This window comes from Macaca fascicularis, chromosome 4 (genome assembly GCF_037993035.2).
Source record: "Macaca fascicularis isolate 582-1 chromosome 4, T2T-MFA8v1.1".
In the NCBI taxonomy this organism is placed as follows: domain Eukaryota; kingdom Metazoa; phylum Chordata; class Mammalia; order Primates; family Cercopithecidae; genus Macaca; species Macaca fascicularis.
Genome location: NC_088378.1, coordinates 150,963,274 through 150,980,969, shown reverse-complemented (window position 1 = coordinate 150,980,969; position 17,696 = coordinate 150,963,274). Strand labels below are relative to the sequence as shown.

Sequence of the window (17,696 nt, the reverse complement as noted above, 5' to 3'; positions counted from 1 at the left end):
AAGAGGGGGCATAGGATGATCCAGACCTCAGATGCCGCATGACTAAGAGATTTTCTATTGAGTGCCACTTCTCATTGGGTGTGGCTTTGCCTTCAGTGCTCTTTTGAGAAGTCTTTTGAGACCATGACCAGACTGCATAGGTAAAGTTAGTTTCTATGGGTGTTTGAACAAAAAGATGGCTTTATGTGAGCTAATTCTGTTCTAAGCCATTAAAAGTGAGATTCAACCTAAAGAACCTAAAGAATACATTTGAGGGCCAGGTGTGGTGGGTCACGCCTATAATCTCTGCACTTTGGGAGGCCGAGGTGGGTGGATCACCTGAGGTCAGGAGTTCCAGACCAGTCTGGCAAACATGATGAAACCCTGCTCTACTAAAAATACAAAAAATTAGCCAGATGTGGTGGCAGGCGCCTGTAATCCCAGCTACTTGGGAGACTGAGGCAGGAGAATTGCTTGAACCTGGGAGGCTGAGATTGCAGTGAGCCGAGATCGTGCCACTGTACTCCAGCCTGGGCGACGAGCAAAATCCTGTCTCAAAATAAATAAATAATTTAATTAATTTAAAAAAAAAAATATATATATATATATATATATATGAAGTGAAATATATTGAGCTTTTTAGCTGAAATGTTGAGATTTTTCTTTTTCCTTATCACAAGCCAGAGCCTTCCCACCCGATGCTTATGTCATTCATTTTTTTTTGAGGCTGGGTCTCACTCTGTTGCCTAGGCTGAAGTGCAGTGGTGTGATCATATCTCATTGCCACCTAAAACTCCTGAGCTCAAGCAATTCTCCCTGCTCAGCCTCTTGAGTAACTGGGTCTACAGCATGTGGCAACATGCCCAGCTAACTTTTTAATTTTTTGTAGAGATGGAGTCTTGCTATGTTGCCAAGGCTGGCCTTGAACTCCTGGGCTCCAGCAATCCTCCCACGTTGGCCTCCCAAAGTGCTGGGATTATAGGTGTGAGCCACTGTGTCCTAACCCTGTGGCTCATTCTCGAACACTTGAATGAGGAATTTTCCATTTGTCTTTATTAAACCCCATCATGTGAGTTGGGGCCTATTGTTTCCTTCTGTCAAGATTTGATTCAGTGGTTCTGATGTGCACAGTGTGGTGCTAAGTGACGTAGATAGATCATCGATGCATGAATCTCAGGGAGGTTGTGGTGTAGAGATAAGATTAAAAAACCAACAACCAAAATAAATGACCATCATGGGCCTTCTAGGAGTTAGAGAGGACTAGAATACATTCAGTTGTGTGTAATCAAGAAAAATAGCCAGGCAGATTTTATACTGAGAAGATAATGAGTGTGAGCTATCTTCCTGCCCTAAAAATTAACACAGTGCCTGGTTTATCATAGACAAAAATAGGTACAAAATAAATGAAAAATAAATGTTAAGGGAACTTAAAATGGATCTTGAGAGAAGGACGGAGATTTGATGGTTTGGAATGCAGACTATTCTGAGGAAAGATGTAGGTAAATACAGAGCTTCAAATCCTAAAATATTTTTCAATAAAGGTGAATTATTTAGTTTTTATGGTATATTGGAACATATTTTTGAATCTTAAAAATTAGTGAACATATTAACACTTCTACATGTTCTGTGTTTATTTTCTATTAAATGCCCTTCAAGTTATTTAAGCAAATATTGAACAGGACAGATCAAGCCGAAGCCTAAAGGTATTCGTCAGTCTTCAGATCTATAATCTGATCTTTTCACATCTACTTAAAAACACTCATTGCAGGAAGAATGGTACAACAAGCTTTCATCTGGGATTATTTTTCTTCTGCCTAAAAGCTTCTTTTTGAATTTCTTCTGTTTGGGTATTCTGGTGATAGAATCCCTCTGACTTTATTTAAAGGACTCTATCTTGCCTTTATTTTTAAGAAATATTTTCACTGGTCATAGAATTCTTGGAAATTATTTTCTTTCAGTGCATTAAAGATACCATTTCTGATATCAAACCTTCTGGCTACCATGTTTCCATTGAGAGTCTTATATTTGAAACTCTCTTCCCATAAGCACTACCATCCCCGGCAGCTTTAAAAAATGTTCTCTTTTCCAGCAGTTTTGAGATTTCATTTGTCTTTGAACTATACTGTTCTAGGTGTAGATTTCCTTCTGTTTACCTTACTCAGTATTTGTAGCACTTCTTTTACTTGTGGCTTGGAGAAATTTATTTTGGAAAATTCTCTGCTATTATCCCTTTACTGTTGCTTTTACCTGATTCTCTTCTCTTTTCTGGGATTTGAATTAAATGTGTATAAAACTATGTTTCACATGTTACTTTCTGTTTTTCTCTCCATGCTTTAATCTGGATATTTTCTTACATATTATCCATCTTTCTTTGATCTCTTTAGCTGTATACAATATGCTGCTGGACCCATCTTTTGAATATTTTCCTACCAGTGGTTATATTTCAAATTACAGAGTGCCCCTTTTGGTTCATTTTACATGGAATCCTTTAGTTTTGCTGTCTGATTTATTAAACATATAAATCACAGTTTATACTTAAGTCCCCTTCTGTTAACCACAGTATCTTATTTCCCTATGGGTCTGTTTCTGTTGTTTCTTACTTTTCTCTTGCTTTTTGGTTAATTCTTGTTTTTGTAAGCAAAATTCTTATCGTGTAAGATAAGTATCTTATTTTTGTAAGCACGAATGCTGGGCATTGTGTATTAAAAGTATAGAGACGATTTTTACCTATGTGTGATGTTATTTTCCTCTATAGGGGATTTCCTTTTCTTCTGGGGGGTGGATAGGCCAAGGACGGATCACCTTGATCTGTGTAGGGATTAAACTGTTCTGAAGGTGGGCTTTAGTCTTTGTGAGGGCTGCTTCTGGTTTCTGCTTACTCCTTTGGGTTAGCACTTTGGAATCACAGCTGAAAGTGGGGGTTATAGGGCCTTTTTCTCTTAGCAGGCTATGAACTCTAATTTTTGCCTGTCCTGCTCTCGGAAGCTGAAATAAACCTGTTCAACTTAGTTTTCCACTGTTTGCAATAGAGTCAGCAAATGGGTTAAAGAGAAGTCAAATGTCAGGCTCCCTTCTCTCTACAGTCATGACCTTTCAAATCATTGTGCCTTGATAGTCCTCTAATGCCTTCAAGCAGAGGCTATTTTAACGATTTTTTTTCCTGGTTATTTTAGTTCTCTGTTGGGAAGGTTGGTCTGATCTAATCTAGTCCATTATATTGAAGTAGAAGTTGAAGTACTTCTTTAAGGCGCTCTAATCCTACATGTTTTGATACCTTGATACTATGTTCAATAATTTCAGATGCCAACTTGCTGTTAACCTGCGCCATCTTGAACTCTTGTTTATCAGAAGTTTTTGATCGAGCTACTGGACATTTTTTATAGCCATAATGAAAACACCTCAATGTTATGTCATATGTTTGCATTTAAAGATAGTTTACAAATTTTACTCATATTATTGCATTTAATCTTTACAACAGTCATGTGATGTCAAATATCATGATTAAGTTCTCCATGGAGACTTATCTATAATTTTAATTAGTGAATAAAGTAAATCTGTATTAATTTACATCTAGTTAAGTGAATATTCTGGAAAATGGGAATGAAAAGAAGGGGGTATTTGAGAGCAATTTAACAGGTTAATATTGAGATTAATCCGTTTGTGGAATGAAGAGTGGTGATCATTTTGCTTGGGTAAACGGAGAGGATGGTTATTCTTCCTTTAAGTGCAGGGATTCTGTTAGGAGGAGAATTAAATTTTGGCAGGGTTAATAATGAATGGATAAAATTAGTACTGAATTGTGCTCCCAGAAGGGAGCATTACTATGGGCTGAAAAGAGCTTTGTGATGGAGTTGAGATTATTATTGGACATTTTGAGGAGAGAGGAAATGAGAAGGAGGCAGGGCAATCTTATGGGAGAATCTAAAAGTACAAACTACTCGCCCTCCTCCTTCCTCTCCTCCTTCCTCTCCTCCTCCTTCCCCTCCTCCTCTCCCCCTACCACGCCTTTCATTAAGGGCTTACAAAGTGCCAGGCACTGTCCTCTGTTTGTGCATACATCCTTATTTAATTTTCAACCCTATAAGATAGTTAATCTAATGGTCCCATTTTATTTATTATTTATTATTATTATTTTTGAGACAGAGTCCTGCTCTGTTGCCCATGCTGGAGTGCAGTGGCGTGATCTCGGCTCACTGCAGCCTCCACCTCCCAGGCTCAAGTGATTTTCTTCCCCTCAGCCTCTCGAGTATCTGGGATTACAGACATGCGTCATCACGCCCAGCTAATTTTTGTATTTTTTAGTAGAAACAGGGTTTCACCAAGTTGACCAGGCTGGTCTTGAATTCCTGACCTCAGGTGATCTGCCCGCCTCAGCCTCCCAAAGTGCTGGGATTACAGGTGTGAGCCACCGTACCCAGCCAGTGGTCTCTATTTTATAGCCTTGTCCATTTGTCAGGCAGTGAAGTCACTACCTTAAAATGGAGCCAAGTGCTGAAGCATAGCTTTGATAATGAGATGGTTGTTAATTATAAGGGTCCATGAACTGAGTCTGAGTGAGTGCATTGGGATTTTCACCTGAAGACAACTGGCCATGCCAAGTGCAATTTTCAGAAGATGGTGTAGACAGTAGAGTATAGGTGGGATGCTGGTTGGCTGGTGGAGACCGTAGAGCACAGGGCACGGTTGGGGGCCACCTCAGCAGTGCACAGTACATAAGGAAGTCCCCTACTGGAACGGAACCAGCAGGAAGAGAAAAGATGGGGCTGATGTAAGATTTCAAAGCCAGAAAAGTCAGGACTTGGTGACTGTGAAGATGTGAAAGGTGATGGAGAGGACTGTCTTAAAGAGGGTTTCAAGCCTGGGACAGAAGTTCTCCAAACTATTGTTTCCTGCCTCTGTCCTTCCTGCATCCCCACCCTCCTAACTCAACAGGTGAGTTGGTGAGCGTCTCTGTCCATGACTCCTTTCAGTTGTGACTCTCAGCCAAGTCTGGCCTGCAGCTCCTCTCAAACATCCTCCTGCCCTAGAATGTTCTCCGCGATTCCCTCCTGTTTTTACTTTCTGGTAAGTGTATATTTCCACTTTACTGTTGTGATTTCCTCCTTTTTCCTTTCCCTTCTTTCCTTTTTCTTTCTTCCACTCCCAACCTTCCTCTTTTTCATTATTATTTTTTTAATTTAAAATGTTTTGAACACCTAAACTCACTACTACATTGAGCTTTTTGGGTTCAGGAACCGTGATTTCTGTAGACTTCTATTTCTGTGATCTAATACGATGTTTAACATGTATTACATGCTGAATATATGAATGAATGAATGGAAAATCCTGGGGAGTGTGCCAGAAATAGGCATAAAGACATAAAGTTCATAGCAACATAGAAGTAGAAACCGACTATCATTGATTTTATTGTCAAGAGGTGTTCTTCCTTTTTCTCTTACAAAAATCCACATGGATTTCAGTACATTTCACCTCTGACTACTCCATAGAATAATAGCTAACTCTACAAATAATGTATTTTGAGACAGTAATAACCAAGAAAAACAAAATAAACAGAACATGTTATACCATAACATTTTTGATGGGTTCTTCTATTCCCTATGGTTTCATTTTTTTTTTTAAACAACTGATTTTACCCCTTCTTGTCCGAATTTTTGCTTGATCAAGGTTCTGCTAGATAAAGATTCTGATAAGCTACAGAATGCCCAAATATTGGACAGTAGAAGGGAGGGAAAGAGGAAAAACACTTTGCAGAATGGTTCATTTGCTCAGTTGAATATCATAGAGTCCCAGGGAAAGCCTGCTGTTTTTGGAAAATGGACAAAAAGTGGGGTTGCATAGAGTTTGGAATTTAAGAGAGAAACTGTGGAACAAAGGTGTAACAACATTCATTAATTTAGATCTAGATTGAGAATTTTTATATTAGGAAAAAAATGCCAATAAAAACAATTTGCCGCCTCATCTCAAATCCAGCATTATGTGCTTAGAAATTACTGCCTCTGATCATTAGCCGGCAGGCAGGCCTTCCCCGGAGGTCTGTCTTGTGGTAGGGAAATCACACAGCCATGCTGGCAGCAGTTTTATCCTTTTCTGGAAGGAGATTCGCACTCTCGGCTTTGTGTGTAGTTATCTGACTGTCTCTTCTAATGCTGGAGTGTTAGCATGTGCTTAGCAATTTTTAAGCTCCTGGGACCAGACTGGAATTGATTTCATCTGCAATTTGTCTAGTGACAAGCGCACTGTGGAAGAAAAATAAATATTCACTATAATTTTTATTAGTTCATGGCCCGTCATAAATCAAAGCTGTGAAAAGAGTTTAAGTAGCTTTTCCCAATCCCTGGGATTCATAGCTCTCTCAGTTATCATTTGAACAAAGGTGATAGCTGGACACCAGTGATACCCTGGGATGGTGAGCTTAAGGGAATTTAGCTTTTCCCTTCCTGCAAGCTTTAAAATGTGATGTCGTTAGGGGACTAGGGAGGGTAGACTTTTCAGTTTAAATCTCTCCCTTTCCCTTTGGTAGGACTCCCAATTTTAGACTTCATGGATGAATAAGTAACCTTAGTGAGTGATTTGAGACTAGAGTACATAAAAATGTGTCAATAGTTCAGGATGACTGATAGCTCCCTTGTAACCAAAGCCACCTGCAATTTTTTATAGTCCTGCAGCATAAGCCATCTTGAACAGATAATCAATTCTATTGCACAAACAGTCACTTCTGTTCACCAAGGAGGCCCACTTTTTCTCTCTTCAAGCAGGGCTATAAAAAACAAAAATAACCTACATAATCCAAATGATCAAAACTTCTGAAATATCGGGGCACTTGTAAAGCTAACCTTCTCTTCCACCTCTCTATACCTTGCCCCTCTCTCTCTTTTTTAGTGAAAGAACAGTGGACTCACTTATGCAGCTGTAACAAAGATCAGAGAGACCTGCACGGCCATGTGCCCATGCACACATGCAACTACACACACACACACACACACCCCCTTTTAGAAGAGTGTATTTTAGTCCAAGTATCGTTTCTTGCCCAGCCTTTGTCAGAATTTTGATCTTTAGAGGATTAGGAGAATATTTATTTATTTATTTTCCTTACATAAAGTATCAAATGGCATTGCAGCAGCAGCCTAACCACAGCAGGAATTCATTCTTCTTCAGCTACTTCCTGCGTCTCATTGAATTAAAAAGAGTGAGGATGTGATTTTGAAATCTGAATTTGTAAAGGGCGTGAGGTCTTCACTGAAAATATGATTGTGAATTAAAGGCTTTTGATTAAAGTAGACTTACAGATAAACACTTCATCTATTTTTCCTCATCCATTAAAATACAGTTATACTGTAGAGTCTGGTGCTGGATTTTATATTCATTTTTTTCAATAGGGTGAACATAGTATCATCATATTTGCCATTAGATTATTCAATGGTATTTATATGCAAACTAAGTCATTCATTCATTTTACAAATACATTTTGAGCTTTGAACAGGTAACTGGCATTGACTTTTAGGTGCTGGAACTGGGGCTACAGTATTAAGCTAGACAATTAAGTCCCTGGTTTAGGAGCTGACATTTGAAGATATAGGTTAACAGTTAGGGTCCAATGATTAAAGATCTAAAATTCTCTTAGTAGTAGCTGGGTCTTTAACAAATAATGATTTTGGAGGAACCACTAAACCTCAGAATTTAGTAAAGACAAAAACATTGGTAGTAAATGATTCTGGCTTGCTAGTTATAAAATATTATTTTCAGATCTAGATTTTGGCCTAAATCATGATTATTGTTGCTTAAACTTGGGCACTTTTGCACTAGAGATCAATGTCAAATCCAATGAGTCGTAACCTTTCTGGTGTCTGAAAGAAAGCTTGGAAGCCATATAGAGCTCTTGTGTTTTAGAGTAAAGTCAATTTTGGTATGTTTTATTTTCATGTCATCTGTCCCCTAAAAGGACCCCTAAAGGTTGGCCCAATGACTGGGCCAACCACTACCCCCTTCTCAGGTTGAGTCACTGTTTTCAGGTACCACCATGGCCTAAATAGCGGTTCTGAAAGTTTGGTTCATAAACCCCTGGGGTCCCTTTTCAGTCGATCTGCAGTGTTGATCTATTTACGTAATAATACTAAGATGTTATTTGTCTTTTCCATTCTTTTTCTTTCACAAGTGTACAGTGAAGTTTTCCACTGTATATTCAGAACCGCTATATAACTCAGCAAGTCGCTATTTTCTAAACAACCGATGATCGATGTTACAAAATGATATGTTGGTAAAAGATCCATTCAAAATGCTAGAAAAATTAATGGGCTTTGATATATCAGAGTATGAAAAGTTCACTGATAGATGTTCAGATTCCTATATAAACTTCCAGTTGTTGAGTTTGGGCGTAGTATCAAAGAAAGAATATCCACAATGACCTGAAAGGCTATTTCATTAATCCTGTATTTGCCAACTAGGCATTTGTGTGGGAATGGGTTTTCTACACACGTCAACCAAACATGATACCACAACAGATTGGATGCACCTATCTTCAGTTATGCTGGGCATTAAAAAAATTGCAAAGTAAAATAATACCACTCTTCTCACTAAATGTTTTAGGAAAATCTAATTATCCCCTATAAAAAATATATTATTTATGTTAACAGTAATGGGTTATAAATTCTTTTTTTGTGGGGGGGGAACGGAGTCTCTCTCTAACTCCCAGGCTGGAGTGCAGTGGTGCAATCTTGGCTCGCTGCAACCTCTGCCTTCCAGGATCAAGTGATTCTCCTGCCTCATCCTCCTGAGTAGCTGGGATTACAGGCACGCACCACTACTCCTGGCTAATTTTTGTATTTTTAGTAGAGAAGGGGTTTCTCTGTGTTGGCCAGGCTGGTCTTGACCTGCTGACCTCAAGTGATCTACCCGCCTCAGCCTCCAAAGTGCTGGGATTATAGGCATGAGCTACTGTGCCTGGACCATAAATTCTTTTTTAAGCAGTAATAAATATTAAGCATTTCTCAGTTTTAATTTGTGTCATGATAAATGTTATAAATTAAATCATGAGATATAATCTACATGAACTAAAGCATTTTGAAATCCTCAATAAGTTATATATTTTTTTGATACGAGGTCTTGCTATGTTGCCCTGGCTAATCTCAGTCTACTAGGCTCAAGCAATCGTCTCGTCTCAGCCTCCTGTAGCTGGGACTACAGACATGTGCCACTGTGCCCTGCCTCAGAATTTTTTAAGATTCATAAGGGTATCCTGAGATTAACCAATTTAAGAACCACTGCTCTAAAGCAATGTATTAGTAAATCCATCTTCCAGGAAGTTGAAGCGTAGAGAAATTTGCACTAGTTACATTCCCTGGGGTCTAGGATCTGCTCCCAGTTCTCATTTTGAAGCAGAGTTTCAGGAAGTATAGGTCGGGTCTCCTTAATGGCTCAGGGCTTCCTGTTCTGTGTGCAGTGACAGAGGATGAAGACACAAAGGCTGTAGTCCATAGCGTCCATTTTTAATTTCCAATCTTATATGCCCCAAAGTCATGAAATCCTCTAGGATGATTTCTGAGTTTCAAACCACAGCTACTGAAGATGGAGCATTTTACAAGGGCTGCATGACATTTATTCTGCTTGGAAGTGCAGCTTGCAGCTCCGCATGCTAAAAGGAAATCAAAACTGCTTATCTGAAACATCTTCATCATCCATTTGGAAATGAAGAATTCAGCCTGCTCTGCTTCCACCCCTACAGGAAGCTACTCCAAGCTGACTTCTCAGTCTGGACTTGTTCTCAAGGTCACCCATGTAATTTTTTTCAAAGCCTCAGTGTCCTTAGTATTCTCAGAGATAATAGCACCAAACCCATCAGTCCTTTCCTTGTCCTCAATTTTCTTTTGGCTTCCTGCAATTTTAATCCCAAGTCCTTGCAATTCCTTTCTGTAGAGACTTAAGTGGCCCCATTTATGACCAATTTACAGCTAATATTTGATGTATTCTTTTAAAATAAGCCAAACAGTCCTCCGCTCTACAGGCCTTGTAGCTTTGGACTTAAAATCTAAGGCCTGATAAGTGGGGTAAACTGATACGTTTTTTGTTTTATGATTTACGAAGAAAAATTAAGAGATCCTTAGAAATTGGAAGGACGTAGATATTTGTTAATTTCAGAATCTAGTGCTGTTGTTAATAAAGGGAAAGAAATAGCTCTTTCTTCTGTATTGCACATTGAACCAATTTTTATAAAGGGGCGAGAGGGAGGGAGGGAGGGGTAAGGAGGGTAGAGGGTAGATGAGTAAAGAAATCAGAAATTTTTCTGGGGGCTGCTTACTTCTAACCTCCTTTGGATGCCTTATCTCTGGCCCCTTCTGTAAGCTGATCCAGCTCATGTCAGCATGACACATGAACCACGCAAAGCTTCTTTTTAAAGAGATTTTAATTCCTGCTTGACAGGCTAGGCTGAAGCCCATGAGTGACAATAGATTTTTTTTTTTCTTTTGAAACAGAGTGAAAGCCACAGTGCACCTGGTATTTCATTGAACACCAGGTGTGTGTGTGTGTGTGTGTGTGTGTGTGTGTGTGTGTGTGTGTATGTGTGTGTATAATGTTTCTGGGAAGGAAAAAAACAGTTAACCTAAGTAATAAACTGTTTCAGTTTGCCGGGAGTTATGCTTTAAGAAAAGATATCCACCGTTTTTGGCCTGCGTGAAGACTGTTTATGCCCCATAATCTGTTTTAAATCTTTTAAGAGTTTTATCACTTTCCCCCTTCTCATAAAAGTAACTCATTGCTTTATTTTTTTATTCTAGTCTGAAATTACATCTTTAATTAGCTCCTGTGTGGTAAAGTATCAAACTGTCACATTTCATTTGATGAATTTCATCTCTTATACCCAAGATGTTTGGGGGAACCGACTATATCCAATATCCTGGGGGAGAATAGCTAGAAACTGGGACCATCCTTAAGCACTGTATGAGGCCCAATACAGAAAGACAAGGAAGTACTTTAGGAGTTGCCTAAATGTTCTCTCGCAAATATAAAATGAGCTTTGTTTTATTTATGACTGCCTGAGTGAGTTCGGACAGCTATAACAAAGTACCTAAGGGTGTATTGCTTATAAACAAGAGAAATTTATTTCTGATTGCTTTGGAAGCTGAAAGTCTGAGATCTAGGTGTCAGCATGGTTGGGTTCTGATGAGGGCCCTCTTCGTGACTGCAGACTGTCAACTTCTTGTATCCTCACATGGCAGAAAGTGAGTGAGAGCTTTCTGGGTCTCTTTTATAAGGGCACTAATTGTGTTCATGAGGACTCCACCCTCATGCCCTGATCACTTCCCAAAGGCCCTACCTCCTAATACCATCACACTGGAGGATAGGATTCCAACATATGAATTTTGGGGGCCAGAGATTCCGTCCATACTAATGACCATAGCGCATTTGAAATAGCTCTCACTTTCCACCGGTATTATTTATCGCGAGCGACTCGAAGGACTGACGGTAATAGGGAGACTCCGGTAATGGAGATATGATGGTGGTAGCATAATGAGGGTGGTGGTGATAGAGGAGTCTTCATTTATCAAATGGGGCACTGGACTTCGTGTGAATCACTTCACATACTTTTTTCTCATTTAATTTGCACACCAGCTCTGAGAACTTAGGTGTCATTGTCTCCATTTTACAGATGAGAGATAGAGGCTTAGAGAAGTTCAGTGACCTACTCCTACCCAAAGCCATCCAGCTTGGTAACGGTGGAGCAGGATTAGAATTTATACTGATGACAAAGCCCTGACTCATAACCCCCACTCCAGAGGTGCTTGTCTTCCTCAGGCATAGGCAGGGTAGGGATTTAGTTCCTCTTTCAGGGAAAACTAAGACACAAAAAGCTTGAATGATGCTCAGTGATACGCTTAATGTGAATGAACTTGGAGTCAGAGTGGAAACCATCTTACCATGTTGGTTCAACCAGTTTCTGAACAGAAGCTGTCTATTTACGACAAGGGGAAAGGAGCCACTTGTAATTGTATAGTACACCTCAGGGACAGTATTTTCACAAGTACTGTCTTGATCTTCCCAGTATGCTTATGAGGTAGGTAGGTCTTATTGTGTCCATTTTGTGTTTCTTCAACTCCAGGGTTGGATTGTGCTTTGCTACTGATTAATTCCGGGACCTTGAGCAAAACCTATGACCTTTCTGGGCCCCGCTTTCCCCATCTTCACTATAATGGGGATGGGTGTTCAGTAAGGATACGCTAGAATTTCTTTGATCTGTTTTGAAAAAGCCACACATGGTTCTTAAAACTTTTATTACCCAATAATATACACATAAAAATTTTTTTGTAGTAAAGATGTGAACAGTTGTGTGTCCTACACACATTGAAAGATGACAAGCCATTGGAAGACTACTTGAAACTCTGGAATCTGCTATGGCCAGGGAGTGAGTTGCTGTGTTGATAATTTAGCCTGATTATATTTTGATCGTAAATAGATCACCAATTCTTAAAAAGCTGGTATTGCCGGCCCTCCTTCCTTCCTTCTTCCTTTCTTCCTTCCATTTGTCAAAAAGCCATTAGGCACGTCTCAGCAAGGAGACCTATCAGGGCAAATAAGCAAACATATTGAAGGTAACAGGAGTCGGACTTCTGACTATGGGAGAACAGTTACAGATATAAAAAAGGGGAGAGCTAGAATGAACCCTGTATTGTGGGTAGGAATTTAAGGTTTCATTGTGAATGTGTGGATTCTGATACGTAGAAATTTTATAGATATAGAAATTTCAGTGTAGAAATATTATAAACATTAAAGTGTACACATGTCTATGAATAAATGCACACTCACACACACCCACACACACCCACACCTCACACCCCAAACCCATTTCCTAACTCTGTTCACCGAAAGAGCCAGGATGCAGTGACAGCCCAGTAAATATGAGCACATCTGCTACCTAGATTGTAGTTTCTAAATTCCAGTTTTTGCTTAAAGCAACTATGGGTCTTTGAAAAAAATATCTGATTCTAGAGCTGGGAAAGAAAAGGTACAAGTTGAGCCCTGAATGTCTTGTGACAGAAGATACAGAAACTCTGAAAGAATATTGGGAGATGCCACAAGAATGCAGCAGTCAGCTTGAAGGGATTCTCACTAAACCCGTGTGAAACCTGGAACAATTTGAGCACCAAAATGACAATGATAGTTACAGGTTATATCCCACTAAACAAGAAATACATGAATCCACACTTGCATAAATAAATAAATGCATGAAAATGTGGTGAGAGGAGAAAGTTCTTCCTTAAAATAGAACACTGATATATAGAAGGAATTCTGGAATTGGAGAGATTACCATTTGGCAGTCATCATAGTAATAATTAATCCAGGTAAGAAACATCAACGGATGTTAACAATAGTGAATACAGGTTGGATGAGGATCAGAATCTTTATATAACCATAGTGAATACAAGTTGGATGAGGATGAGCGTCTTTATATAACCATAAAGTATCTGTCCACAAATCCTTATGCATTTTAAGGGGAAACACAGGAGCTTTACTGGAGAAACTTGGAAGACACAACCTTACTCAAGTGATCAGAGATCTCATCAGCAGTGATGGGACAAACAGTGTTCTGTGTCACTTGATGGGATGCAATGAGAAGAACATAGCATCTCTTCCAAACAATGCAATCTTCAGATCTTTTCATGAGAACATATCTCTAATCCCAGTTCAGGGGCATTTTACAAATTAATTCACCTGCTGCCTTCCATAATATAAAGGTCGTGAAGGTCAAGGATACTATTCCAGATCAAAAGAGACAGAAGAGCGATGACAACTAAATAGAAAGTGTGATCCTGAAATGGATCCTTTGACTAGAAAGAGCATTACTGGGAAAGTTGGCCTAACTCGAATTGGGGTCTCCCGGTGAAGGATACATGAGAGTTCTTTGAACAACTCCTACAACATTTCTGCAAGCTTGAAATTCTTTTGACACAAAAAGTAAGACATACTTTGTACAGGAAATCTGAGCTTTTAGTTTTTACTTTATTTTACAAAGTTAAAAGGAATAGTTTCTGAATTCTTTTTTATTTTGGATTTTTGTAAGAATCTTACAGGGTATAATTATTAGACTTTTAGTTCTGAATTTCTGTGGTTGTTGTGCAGAGAAGAATATAGTTCTATGAGATAGGGACTTTTCTGGATGTGTGATATCATTTGTGTAATTACGGAAATTCATTCATATTTGACTGGGAAAATAGTTAGAACCTTGGAGTGTCTTAAGGCCATTGTTGAGATATTTATGAGGCATTTTAGATTAATGGGATTATGAGTTGGTGTTCTGGAGTCATGTTTCCTGAGCTCAAATCCCGCGCCCACCACTTACCAGTGTGTGACTTTGAGCAAGTGAACTAACCTGTTTCTTGTGTCATCTATAAAATGCAGGTAACAATAGCACCTATCTCGTGTGGCTATTGTGCAGACCATCTGATTAATACTAGTAGAGTGCTGAGAAGAGTACTGGCTTAGATAAAATGCTGTGTTGTTGTTATTATTATCATCATTATATATTATTGCTACTGCTGCTGTTACTGTTACAATATGGGGTGTAATTTGTGTAGCACAGGGAGGGGAACATCACACACTGGGGACTCTTGGGGAGTGGGGGGAAAGGGGAGGGAGAACATTAGGACAAATACCTAATGCATGCAGGGCTTAAAACCTAGGTGACAGGCCAGGCACAGTGGCTCATGCCTGTAATTCCAGCACTTTGGGAGGTGGGTGGATCACGAGGTCAGGCGTTTGAGACCAGCCTGGCCAACATAGTGAAACCCCATCGCTACTAAAAATACAAAAAATTAACCAAGTGTGGTGGCGGGCCCCTGTAATCCCAGCTACTTGGGAGGCTGAGGCAAGAGAATTGCTTGAACCCAGGAGGCAGAGGTTGCAGTCAGCTGAGACTGCACCACTGCACTCCAGCCCGGGTGACAGTGCGAGACTCTATCTCAAAACAAAAAACAAAAAACCCTAGATGATGGGTTGATGGGTGCAGCAAACCACCATAGCACATGTATACCTATGTAACAAACCTGCACGTTCAACACATGTATCCCAGAACTTAAAGTAAAATTAAAAAAAAAAAAAAAGAAAAAAATAATAAAGGACATTTCTGAAGCAACAAATAAAAAAAAATAAAAATAATTGTGTAGCAAAGGCTAGAGAAACGAGCTAAAGGAAATTTCATATGGCAATTTGTTGGAAGTTTGATCCCTCCTCACACTCTGATGATAGAAAGGCCATAATGCCATTGATTTTGGATACTGACACCGTGTACTGATCCTTTAAGATGCTTTCTTATTTGCAAAGCCAGCTGCCACACCCAAGCACACTTTAGAGTTTCTTTAGCCTTTATTCAGGGAAAAGCACACATTTTAAATGTTCAAGAAGAACAGCAGAAACAAGACAGGATCAAAGCAAAATACAAAGAAAACAAGATTGGAGAATCAGAGGATCAAGATCCAAGGAAAAATGTTTACTTTGGCAGAAATACCTAGAAAATATAGTGACTGCAGGCCTTGTTTCAAGTTCACATATTGAATCTCAACATGTTTACTTATTTGCAAGTGTAAGTAAATGTATGCAGCACACTGAGTTAGCAAACATGGAATATCCCTGAAGGAGGGAGATGTACTGCTCATCAGTGTTGTCCACAGTGCACCCTGCATCCTACCGCTTGCTCCGGGCTCTCCAGCCTGTTCCTTTTCCTGAAAGGGCTTCCAGTCAAGCTCATGATCTATTATTATATATGATACTTAGAGAATATTGAGCATTATGCATTTTTATTTCTTTATGCTTTGTTTCTAAAAGGGTTCAAAGGAACAAATTTAATTGTCTGTTATCCTAAGAAATGCTTAATTGTCCAGAATAGATCTTCATTAACAAAGTATAAAGTGAAAGAAGAGACCAATTGGCAAAGAGAGAGAAGATAGAGATTTCGACTAAAGCCTAGAAGAATAGGTAATAAATGACTACTCAGAAAGAAAGAATGGAGGAGGTCAAGGGTTTCACAGTGTATGCTTTCTTTTTTAGAACTATAAGCATGTTTCTGGTCATCTAGCCCGAAAGTCTAAGTTTTTTTAGGCATAGGAGAGTTTCAGATATATTGTGAACACATAGCCCATTGCTTGGTCCTCTGTCTGAAATACCCAGGTTGTCTCCCCTTGATTCAGTCTCTTGTCACTATCTCACCCTGACTATAGTATTTTGAATTTTAGATGATATACATATTTTGAGAAGCACTAGCAATCAAGTGGGAATAAACCATCTAGGATTCCTCATACCATCTAAGTTTTAAAACTCTTTGCTAGCGTATATGGAGCCATGTCAAGACAGTGTGTTAAGGTTGTTCTGTGATTAAGAACTCAGAACCTAGAGCCAGAATCCTTGGGTACAAATCGTGACTGTCATTTGCTAGCTGTGTTCCATTTTCTTCATCTGGAAAATGACATCAATGATAAGAAACAACTATGGGCCAGGCACGGTGTCTCATGCTTGTAATCCCTGCACTTTGGCAGGCCGAGGCGGGCAGATCACTTGAGGTCAGGAGTTTGAGACTAGCCTGACCAACGTGGCAAAACCCTATCTCTATTAAAAATACAAAAATTAACTGGGCATGGTGGTGCATGCCTGTAGTCCCAGCTACTCAGGAGGCTGAGACAGGAGAATCACTTGAATCCGGGAGAAGGAGGTTGCAGTGAGCAGAGGTCATACCACTGCACTGCAGCCTGGGCCAGAGAGCGAGACTTCGTCTCAAAAAAAAAAAAGAAACAAATGTGGTTACATGGGAAAAAATACCAGCAATATAGGAAGCTTTCAAAAAATGTTAACTGGTGTGTATTTGCCTAATGAGTAGAAATAAAAAACTTTAGTACTATTTGGAGACTTGGTATGTTTACATGATTCAATAATAACTATGCAATATCTCTCCTTCACACAAAGTTCTAATAAATCATTGCTTTTTCTGTAGGTAAAATCTGCTGGTGGAGTCACTCCATTATTCTTATCTGTGGAGATCTAGATCTTGATTTGAAAGTTTCTGAGAAAATCTTCAGCTCAGACTTGAGGTCAACTTTACCAACTGAAGGTAAAAGCTAATTTTATTCATTTAAGTATGAATTGCTCATTACTAAAGCATAGAAAATAAAGATCATTAACATGTCTTATTAACTAGAACATATCAAATAGAATCCTGGTTTCTTGATGTTGAAAAAATTATGAAATACTAATAGAAACAGAGAAAAATGGCCAGGCATGGTGGCACACACCTGTAATCCCAGCACTTTGGGAGGCCAAGGCGGGTGGATTATCTGAGGTCAGGAGTTCGAGACCAGCCTGGCCAACGTGGTGAAACCCTGTCTCTACTAAAAAATACAAAAATTAGCCAGGTGTGGTGGCAGGTGCCTTAATCCCAGCTACTTGGGAGGTAGAGGCAGGAGAATTGTTTGAACCCAGGAAGTGGAGGTTGCAGTGAGCCGAGATCAAGCCATTGCACTCAAGCCTTGTTCTTGGGAACAAGAACGAGACTTCTTTCAAAAAAGAAAAAAGAGAAAAATAAGATAAAATGAGTAAGGAGAAAAGCTTGTTTCCTGTTATGGTTATGGAAAGCTTTATAATAAGCATCATCAAATCCATTTTTTTTTAAATTTTATTTTTTGGAGACAGGGTCTCACTCTGATACTCAGGCTGCAATGCAGTGACACAATCCTAGCTCACCA

General features: G+C 39.3%; 1 protein-coding gene across 41 annotated transcripts in view; it reads left to right on the top strand.

Annotated features, from left to right (window-relative positions):
- LOC107129614 (uncharacterized) overlaps positions 1-17,696 on the top strand; it is a 487,674-nt gene that overhangs the window by 300,376 nt on the left and 169,602 nt on the right. For all 41 annotated transcript variants that reach the window (XR_012434191.1, XR_012434179.1, XR_012434199.1 and 38 more), the window contains one exon: positions 16,949-17,065. The gene's annotated coding sequence lies outside the window, so the exon portion shown is untranslated. Of the gene's footprint in view, positions 1-16,948; positions 17,066-17,696 lie in introns of those variants that run through there.